Genomic DNA, 11554 nt, shown 5'->3' on the forward strand with positions numbered 1-11554 from the left:
ATGATCATTTGCTTTGACAATTCACTACAAATTAATGTTTTCTAACCCCAAGTACTCCTTCACTGCTCCCTGACAATTAAAAAATGTACTTCTTATTGAATTTCTATTATAATGACCATAGAAGCTATTTCAAATTCTTCATGCACTCCTTGGGGTATAATTTAATCACAGCATCTTTTACTCTTGATAAATGAATACATTTACAAACTAGTTGAAAGAATAAGACCATGTAATTAGAAAACCCTCTCTCTAAGTACCTCCCTTCCTCATTGCCTGTAAGAGTCTCTGTGTATTTTAGTTCTTCTTCCTCTCTATAAAAGAAGAATTCCCACATTCCTGTCAGATCTACTGGAGCTTCTAATTCTATGCCATCTAAGTGCTCATGCAACACTGTTTAATCAGTGATTTAATCTCTGTCCACTATCTTCTTTCTCTTCTTTTATTTTCATATACTTGTTATATACTGAAAATTTTTGTCCCGCCAAAATTCTTCTGTTGAAGCCAAACCTCCAGTATGACTATTTCGAGATAGGGCCTTTTGTGGAAATAATTAAAATTAAAATAAAGTCATAAAGGTAAGGCCCTAATCTGATGGGATTTGTGTCCCTGCAAGAGGGAGAGGAGAAACCAGATAGCTTGTTCTCCATCATCTAAGATACAGTGACAAGGCAGGTGTCTGCAAACAAGGAAGAGAGACCTCACCAGAACCCAGCCATTATGGCACACTGACCTTGAACTTCCAACCTCTAAAACTTGAGAAAATAAATTTTGGCTATTGAAGCCACCTGGTTTGTGGTATTTTGTTATGGCAGCCAGAATTAATGCACACTCTATAGCAATTTCCCCTTATAGACATATAGTCTCATCATTCCCCTAACTTGAAATGAGCTAACCTATTCTTCCTTGTGCTCTAGTTTCTTAACAGACTCATGTACTATCCTTTCCTTCATTTATTTTCTTTCAAAAAATGAAAAAAAAATCAGAAAATTACAGAGAGAAATAGAACACCTGTGTTTTTACTGTTGGGAATTAATAAGTCCCATGGACAGAGGAGTCTGGTACGCTGCAGTCCATGAGGTGGCAAAGAGTCGGACATGGCTGAGCGACTTCACTTTTACACATTGGAGAAGGAAATGGCAACCCACTCCAGTGTTCTTGCCTGGAGAATCCCAGGGACGGTGGAGCCTGGTGGGCTGCCGTCTATGGGGTCGCACAGAGTCGGACACGAGAAGTGACTTAGCAGCAACAGCAGCGTGCTATGTTATAGATTTCTTAAATCAAAAAGTTTACCAAAAATTATCAAAGTAAATTGACACTCTTTTGTCTCAGACACTCCAAGAATTACCCTGGCTACACGTCAATGCTATAAATACCAAAATAATAACAGAAAAGCAACTAAGTTCTTCACTAGAATTTCACTATTTTCTGTTATAATTATTAATACTTTGACTTCTAAGTCACTATAGTATGAAATTCTCTTGCTTCCAGATCACTTATTTAAATCTTAATGAATTTTTGCTTTCACAATGTCTCACAGTGGTACTATCTTTCTAAAGATCAATATCTAAGGCCAAGCCTTATTATTCCATGCAAAAGCTAATCCAATATTTTTCTTATTAGCCTCCAAGGGCTAATTCAAAATAATCTAAATGGGAATTCACATAACTCAAGCTAGCCATTTTAAACCAAACAACTCAACATGAATACATGCTCAACATCACTAATAATCAGGCAAATGTAAATCAAAACGACAATGAGATGTCACATAACACCTTTTAGGATGACTGTACCTTCAAAAAGATACAAGGTTGTAGAGAAACTGGAAGTGTTTTACCATGTTCAGTTCAGTTCAGCTGCTCAGTCGTGTCTGACTCTCTGCGACCCCATGAATCTCAGCACGCCAGGCCTCTCTGTCCATCACCATCTCCTGGAGTTCACTCAAACTCACGCCCATCAAGTCAGTGATGCCATCCAGCCATCTCATCCTCTGTCGTCCCCTTCTCCTCCTGCCCCCAGTCCCTCCCAGCATCAGAGTCTTTCCCAATGAGTCAACTCTTTGCATGAGGTGGCCAAAGTACTGGAGTTTCAGCTTTAGCATCATTCCTTCCAAAGAACACCCAGGACTGAACTCCTTCAGAATAGACTGGTTGGATCTCCTTGCAGTCCAAGGGACTCTCAGGAGTCTTCTCCAACACCACAGTTCAAAGCATCAATTCTTCTGCACTCAGCTTTCTTCACAGTCCAACTCTCACATCCATACATGACCACAGGAAAAACCATAGCCTTGACTAGACGGACCTTTGTTGGCAAAGTAATGTCTCTGCTTTTCAATATGCTATCTAGGTTGGTCATAACTTTTCTTCCAAGGAATAAGCGTCTTTTAATTTCATGGCTGCAGTCACCATCTGCAGTGATTTTGGAGCCCAAAAAAATAAAGTCTGACACTGTTTCCCCATCTATTTCTCATGAAGTGATGGGACCAGATGTCATGATCTTGGTTTTCTGAATGTTGAGCTTTAAGCCAACTTTTTCACTCTCCTCTTTCACTTTCATCAAGAGGCCTTTTAGTTCCTCTTCACTTTCTGCCATAAGGGTGGTGTCATTTGCATATCTGAGGTTATTGATATTTCTCTCCACAATCTTGATTCCAGCTTGTGCTTCTTCCAGCCCAGCATTTCTAAGCCTTCCTCAGTGATAAATGCAAAGAAATAGAGGAAAACAACAGAATGGGAAAGACTAGAGATCCCTTCAAGAAAATTAGAGATACCAAGGGAACATTTCATGCAAAGATGGGCTTGATAAAGGACAGAATAGGTTTGGACCTAACAGAAGCAGAAGATATTAAGAAGAGGTGGCAAGAATACACAGAAGAACTGTACAAAAAAGATCTTCACAACCAAGATAATAACGATGGTATGATCACTCACCTAGAGCCAGACATCCTGGAATGTGAAGTCAAGTGGGCCTTAGAAAGCATCACTACGAACAAAGCTAGTGGAGGTGATGGAATTCCAGTTGAACTATTTCAAATCCTGAAAGATGATGCTGTGAAAGTGCTGCACTCAATATGCCAGCAAAGTTGGAAAACTCAGCAGTGGCCACAGGACTGGAAAAGGTCCGTTTTCATTCCAGTCCCAAAGAAAGGCAATGCCAAAGAATGCTCAAACTACCGCACAATTGCACTCATCTCACATGCTAGTAAAGTAATGCTCAAAATTCTCCAAGCCAGGCTTCAGCAATATGTGAACCGTGAACTTCCAGATGTTCAAGCTGGTTTTAGAAAAGGCAGAGGAACCAGAGATCAAATTGCCAACATCCGCTGGATCATGGAAAAAGCAAGAGAGTTCCAGAAAAACATCTATTTCTGCTTTATTGACTATGCCAAAGCCTTTGACTGTGTGGATCACAATAAACTGTGGAAAATTCTGAGAGAGATGGGAATACCAGACCATCTGACCTGCCTCTTGAGATACCTATATGCAGGTCAGGAAGCAACTATTAGAATTGGACATGGAACAAAAGACCTGGTTCCAAATAGGAACAGGAGTACATCAAGGCTGTATATTGTCACCCTGCTTTATTTACCATGTTAGTAGGAATATAAAATGGTACAGCAGCAGAAATAGTAAGAATATTTCCCAAAAAATTAAAAAAGAATTAACGTATGGTCTAATAATCCCACTTCTCGATATATATCTAAATTAATTGAAAATAGGACCTTGAAGATATATTGAGACTACCATTTTCATTGCAGCACTATTCACAATAGCCAAAAAATGGAAGAAACCTAAGTGTCTGTTGATGGATCAATGAGGAGATAAGGAAAATTTGGTATGTTCACAGAATGGAATATCATTCATCTATAAAAAAGAAGGAAAATCTGTCACATGTGACAAGATGGATGAACCTAGAGGACATTATGCTAAGTAAGTAAGCCAGTCACAGCAAGAAATTACTGCATGATTCAACTTCCATGAGGTATATAAAATAGTCAATCTCATATAAACAGTGAATACAATAATGGTTTCCAAAGGACAGGAGGTGGGGGGAAAAGTCAGTTGTTATTAAATGGGCATAAAGTTCTGTTATATAAAATGAATAAGTTCTAGGAACCTGCCGTACAACATAGCACCTACAGTTAACAACAAGATATCGTGCATTGCAAAATTCAAGAGTAGATCGCACATCAAGTGTTCTTATACAAAAAAACAAGGAACATAAGAAAATCTTGGAAGTACTGAATATGTCTACCACCCAGATTATGGTATTACCAGGGATGTTTGCATATGTCTACCCTCATCTAAGATATGCATTATATATGCTGTTTTTTGTGTATCAACTATACCTGAATAAAGCTGTTTTTAAAAAAAACAAAAACTGTTTCTCTGGAATAGCTAAGGGTTTACATAGTTATAATAAAAAGGAAAGCAATGGCTGCTTAAATAACTAAGCTATACATTCATTAATAAAATTTAGTAAGGTACTTCTAATAAACATGTTCCATAACTACAAATTTCTGCTAAGTGGTGATCTCCTTTGATGTTGAAATTCCATTTTGTGTTTCACAGTAAAGTCTCAAGAATATGAGGTATCATGCATGATTGGACCCTCATAACAAAGAATTGTTGTTAATTGTTCTGGCTACATACCAATTCCTTTAGTAATTTTCTCCACTGAACCATAATGAATAATAAGCATATTCTCTGTGTTCCTTGGCTCCCACCTATCTCCACCCACTCATTTCCTGTATAAAACCAAAATCATACATCTACACACACTTCTAAATATCTTATTGTGGATTCTATCTAGAATTCTATACTAAAATGCTAATACTTTTGCTATTTCTCATAGATATTTTTCAATGAGAAAACTGGCAGTTTCTCTGAAAACTGGACAGAAAATCACCTTTTGTTGTTGAATTATTAGAGTATGACTATAAACACTGTTAAACATACTACGCAAACTCATTTGAAACACTATGGGTTTGTATTATTGAAGCTATTTTCAAAGCATTCAAAAAGAACAGGGTATGTTCCCAAAAAGAAGACAGACCATAAAAAAGGGAAGCTATTTATCATGAGTTAGGGATTGTGACTCACCTATATATGCAGAAAATAGATAATTCTAGTCATCCAAAGATTTGAGTAGCCTATGAAGGATAACAATGAGGAAGAAGCATTAGGACTACTTGGTATTCAGATTACAGAATGAAGTGCTAGGAAGGACATTAAGATCATTTTTGCAATATAAATAGCACGTAGGACCAATAGAGAACTTACAATTATCAGTGAACTGGATAAAGTTGATCTCTGGATGCTGAAGCTGAAACGCCAATACTTTGGCCACCTGATGCAAAGAGCTGACTGACTGGGAAAGACCCTGATGCTGGGAAAGATTGAAGGCAGGAGGAAAAGGGGACAAAAGAGGATGAGATGGTAGGATGGCATCACTAACTTGATGGACATGAGTCTGAGCAAACTCTGGGAGTTGGTGATGGACAAGGAAGCCTAGCGTGCTGCAGTCCATGGGGTTGCAAAGAGTCAGACATGACTGAGTGAACTGAACTGAACTGGATAAAGTTGTAGAATATAAAATTAATATACAGAAATCTGCTAAATTTTTATACACTAACAATAATAATCTATGAGAAAGAGGAATTAAGGAAACAATCTCATTGACCATTGCATCGAAAAGAATGAAATACTGAGGAATAACCTATCTAAGAAAGGTAAAAGATCTATACTCAGAAAGTTATAAGACACTGATGAAAGAAATTAAAGATGACACAGATGGAAAGTTATATCATGTTCATGGACTGGAAAAATTAGTATTGTTAAAATAACCATACTATGCAAGACAATCAACAGACTCAATTTAATCTCTACCAAATACCAAGAGCAATTTTCACAGAACTAGAACAAAAGAAAATTAAATTTGTATGGAAACATTAAAGACCCCAAATACCCAAACCATATCAAGAAAGAAGAACAGAGATGGAGGAATCATACTTCCTGACTTCAAACACTATGACAAAGCTATAGTCAACAAAACAGTATGGTACAGGCACAAAAAGAGACACACATAGCAGTGGAACAGAAAAGAAACCCCAGAAGTAAGTCAGTATAGTTAGGGTCCTTTAATCTATGACAGAGGAGGCATGAATATACATTCATTCATAAAAGACATTTATTAAAGGACTTAACACTTCTGAGGAAGCTAAGGACCTAACATTCTCTACTTAAAAATTATTAAATGCCTGAGACTTATATACCCCTAAGGGGAACTGCACTAAACAGGTAGTGTTATCATAACCCTAACCATTATATGGACATAGAATGGAAACTTCACTGTCTTGGTTAGAATAACTTGAAGATGCACATTTATCTTTAAAGGATCCCTTTTATGATTGTCCCCAAATCAGTATGATTGAATATTCTTGAAAATGCTGAGGAGTACCAAATCTTTTATATATATACATTTTTTTTCAGTTAATTGGTAAAAGTGGGCATATTTTGACAAGAATTTACTTCAGGGTAAGTGCCGACAAACAGGGTGAGAAAAAATTGAAGTTCAAGGTTTTAGTTACTATAATGAAGATGGCCATTCTACTGATTATTTCATCATTTATTTTCCTCTGCCAAATGTTTGATGTGTTATTTTGTAGAAAATGATTAAAGACATCATATAAGACAGTGAAAATCCATCTTTCAAGGATTTTAAGGTTAAACTATCCATTTTTAAGACCCTTAGAGGGAAATGCTCTGAAGTTTTTCTTCACCTTTAAGCAAAGAAGAAACCAGTAGGAAAAGTGAAAATAATTTGACTAAATGAAATTTTTATTGCCCCAGTGGGAGGGAAACACAAATGACTCAATGATTTTAAGGTTAAAGAACATTCATGATTCATTAAAATTTATTTTTTACTATCATAAAACCACTCAAAATCTGTTCTCCAAAGGAGAAAGAAATAACAGGGATGAATTTTTCCAGTGGTCATGTATGGATGTGAGAGCTGGACTGTGAAGAAAGCTGAGTGCCAAAGAATTGATGCTTTTGAATTGTGATGTTGGAGAAGACTTGAGAGTCCCTTGGACTGCATGGAGATCCAACCAGTCCATTCTAAAGGAGATCAATCCTGGGTGTTCATTGGAAGGACTGATGCTAAAGCTGAAACTCCAATACTTTGGCCACCTCATGCAAAAAGCTGACTCATTGGAAAAGACTCTGATTTTGGGAGGGATTGATGGCAGGAGGAGAAGGGGACAACCGAGGATGAGATGGCTGGATGGCATCACCAGCTCGATGGACATGAGTTTGAGTGAACTCCAGGAGTTGGTGATGGACAGGGAGGCCTGGCGTGCTGCGATTCATGGGGTCGCAGAGTCGGACACGACTGAGCGGCTGAACTGAACTGGGAAGATTATTGTTAAAAGTAAAGCAGGACATAGATTTACCTAGTAAATGGTATTAATAGTTGGGGTTTGAATTTTTTACAGCTTTTCATTTTACAGCAATTGACACCAGGTCTGCAGCCAGAATTTTGCTCAGACGTTGTCCAGTCCATCCCTGCAAAATGAACTAACCTATGCCTTTAGGTCACAGGGTCAGACACAAATGAAGGAAGCCAAGAGGGACAGAAAACAAGAAATCAGAGGAAACCAGCTGAAAACAAGATACTGACAACCTCCAGCAGACCTTGAGTTTCACTATATGCTAATATTACCACATTAGCATGCTAAATGACACGTCCACTAGTGGCCATGATCTGAAGTTGCAGACCAAATAAGGACAGAGAAAGGGTGGCATGCCATTTCCAGGAAAAGACTCCCACCTTTTCCCAGAAAATTAATGCATATACCCCTCCCCCCTTATTATTCTTATGCCTTAAAAATCAAGCTTCTTCCACTATTAGGAAAGAAGTTGATTTGTGAACTAAGTTTGAGCTTCTCCATTCTCTAGCCATTGAATAAACCTTGTACTATATCCATCTCAGCTTCAGTTTCTGTTTTGTTTTTGGATGCACAAACCCAAAGGAAATAGAATGTTCCCTGCTAAGACAGAGAGTCTCTGCTGGGTTAGGACCCAGGAAGGGGTCCTCATGACCAATCTGCTAACACAATCAAGTATGTTGCTTAAAGTCAAATTCATTTCTCAGCTTTCAAAATGCTAAGTGAACTGTGAAATAACCTGCAGTCTTTTATAAACAGAACCATTGTAAAATATTTTTAAAGATGAGAATAAAAGTATTCTTTTTTCTCTAATTCAGTTGTCCTGTGCTAAGTTGCTTCAGTCATGTTCAAGTCTTTGCGACCCTATGGACCATAGCCTGCCAGGCTCCTCTGTCCATGGGATTCTCCGGGCAAGAATACTGTGGTGGTTTGCCATGCCCTCCTCCAGGGGATCTTTCCAACCCAGGGATGGGACCCAAGTCTCTTACATCTCCTGTACTGTCACGCAGGTTCTTTACCACTAGTGCCACCTGGGAAGCCCCCTAATTCAAGTTAGTAGACTAAAAATATATTATTTTTCATTTGGTTTCATTTTCTTTTGTTGAATGTGTCATGGGACCAGAAGAAACACTGATCCATTAGTACCTAATGATTGTGGCAGCTACAAAGTACCTCACTTACCAGTTTGTCTCAACCTACTTACTTATAACCAGGGAATATGGCATACAGGTGAGATGCTCTGACTTTCAATGTTGCCTGTATGAGACCTTGACAGAACAAAGACCAGCAGCAGAAACTTCTGCTCATGAGTGCTTCAGGTTTGCCTTAAGAATATAATTAAAATGACCAATCCTCACACTCTTGCCAAAATATCTGTATTAACTAAACAAACAGAACAAGCGGTAAGCAGCCTTTGAAAAAGAAAACATTGGAAATTATTCTAGCTCCAGTAAACCAAAATCCATTAAATATATTTCTGTGTATGCTGGAATTTTTTTATAGTTCTATTTTTTCCAGTGTATATAACACTTTTACTATCAGTCTGAATACTCTCCAAAAGAAAACTTACCAATGTGGCATAGCAACAGGGAGTGTGGACACAAGCAGAAAAGAATTGGTATGTTGTGCTGAGACTGAATCCATGTTTTCCCAATTATCAGACTATCTTTTATGTCCTCAAATTCTTTTTATAAGAAAATTTTTTGAGGACTTCACATTGCTCAGGAGCACAGAAAAGCTGGACTTTGGCGGTGTGTTCAGCCAGTGAAATACAGACCAGAAACACATGCTTATACTGGTCTGGTCTTTCTTCTTCCTCTTATTCTTCTCATTTGCTCTTCTGACCCATTCTTCTTTCATGCCTACTGTGCCTCTCATCTCCAGTCAGGCTCCAGGCTCCTTAGAAATCGTCCTGTCCCTTCTCCATATCACTTTTCAATTTAACCAGAGCTCATATTCTTCCCAGCACTTAACCCAAGTTCTTTCTCCTCGTCTCCTTGCCTGAACAGCACAGGGATGAGTGATTGCACTCTGGTTGTTGTTCTGTTTTCAATTTTCCAGTTCAGAGAGTTCACAATTTTGCTCCAATCCCTGAGACAGGGAGGCTGGCTGGGGCCCTGCTATGCGCACCACGGCCTGAGGACCAGCGGTCTTATACCTCACTTCAGGCTTGCCAAATCAGAATCAACATGTCTCCGTTTCTAAAAGATTCCCAAGGCTATCCTGTCTATACATTAAATATGAGAAGCTCTGGGTAGATTACTGGTTCACCAAATTTTTTTTTCAAGCTTTATTGATATAATTAACATAACATTGTGTAAGGTTAAGGCATGATAATATACAGGTATATATTGCAAAATGGTCACTGTAATAAGGTTAGTGCATCTTTCTCCTTACAAAATACCATTTTGTTGCTGTTATACTGGTGAGAATGTGGAAGCTCTACTCTCAAGCACAGGTGGCTTTGCAGGCCAGTGACGTATGTCATAGCCAGATCTGAGTCCACGAGCATCTGTGGGGCCTTGGTTGTCAGCATGCACTCATGTGGCCACAGGGCCTAGTAGAAGAGGAGCACACAGCAGGAGAGGCGAGCCATGGGAGCTGAGGTCAGTGCTGTGCAGTGGCTACTAGTAGGCGCGTGTGGCAGTATAGGTCAATGAAGGAGTCAGGACCAGATCGGGGTCCACAAGCAGTGAGGGCCTGGGCTGTTAGCACTCACTCATGCAACTGTGGGATCTGGGACTATGGGTGGTTAAACAACAGAAACGTGTTTTCTCATCATTCTGGAGGCTGGAAGTCAGGATCCAGGCGTCAGCAGGTTTGGTTTCTTCTGAGGCCTCTCTCCTTGGCTTGGAGATGGCTGCATTTTTGCTGTGTTCTCACACAGCATACACATCCCTGGTATCTTTCTCTTCTTACAGAAACCAGTTATTTTGTATCGGGGCCCACTCACATCAACTCATTTAACCTTCATCACCCTCTGCAGAGGCTTGGTTTGGGTAGGGGGACACAATGCAGTCTGTAACAGCTAACAAATGAGTTTTAAATTTATTCATTACAGTAAAGGCCAACACAAAAAACTTTTCAAATTCTGTATTATTTTAATATTCTGCTTATTTATCTTAGAATTTAATTCCTATACTCTGTTATGCAATTTGGCACATACACATTCATGACCATTATTTCTCCACTGTATTTTGTAATTTTTACCAAAGAAGTAATGCCACTTGATTCTTTATTGACTGAAATCTCAAGTTGATATTATCATATTTCATTTGTTTATAGTTTGCTGTTACTTCATTTTTCTTAAACTTTTAATTTTGAAATATTTATGTATTAACATTTAGTTGTAAGACATAATATAGAGAAATCCTATATACCTTTTACTAAGTATTCCCCAACAATAATATCTTGCCAAAGTGTGGTACAGTATCACAGCCAGGACATTGACAATAATAAAGTTAAAATAAGGGACATTTCAGTCACCACACCACTTTCGTCCCCTCATTCATCCATGGAAACCAGTAATTTGTTCCTTTAATTCTGGCATTTAAAGAATGTTAAATAAATGGGATTATAAAGTATGTAACCAATTCTGATTGGCTTTTTGCACTCAGTACAATTCTCTGGAGACTCACCTAGGTTGCTGCATCAATACTGTCCTCCTGAGACTTCCCTGGTGACTCACTGGTAAAGAATTTGCCTGCCAATGCAGGGGACACGGGTTTGGTCCCTGTTCCAGGAAGATGCCACAGAATAACTGAGCCCCTGGACACAACTACTGAGTCTGCATGCTGCAATACTGAAGCCCAAGTGCCTAGAGCTTGTGCTCTGCAACAAGAGAAGCCGTGGCAATGAGAAGCCTGTGCACCGCAAGTAGAGCTGCCCCCGCTCCCCACTAGAGAAAACCCATGCAAAGCAACAAAGACCCAGCACAGACAAAAATAAATCCTTTCCTCCTTTTGATTGCAGAGAATTATTTCATGGTATAGATATATCATAGTTTGTTTATTCATTAACCTATCAAAGGACATCTAGTTGTTTCCAGTTTTTGGCTATCATTAATGAAACTACTCCAAACATTCAATTACACATTTCTGTGTGAAT

Source organism: Budorcas taxicolor, chromosome X (genome assembly GCF_023091745.1).
Source record: "Budorcas taxicolor isolate Tak-1 chromosome X, Takin1.1, whole genome shotgun sequence".
In the NCBI taxonomy this organism is placed as follows: domain Eukaryota; kingdom Metazoa; phylum Chordata; class Mammalia; order Artiodactyla; family Bovidae; genus Budorcas; species Budorcas taxicolor.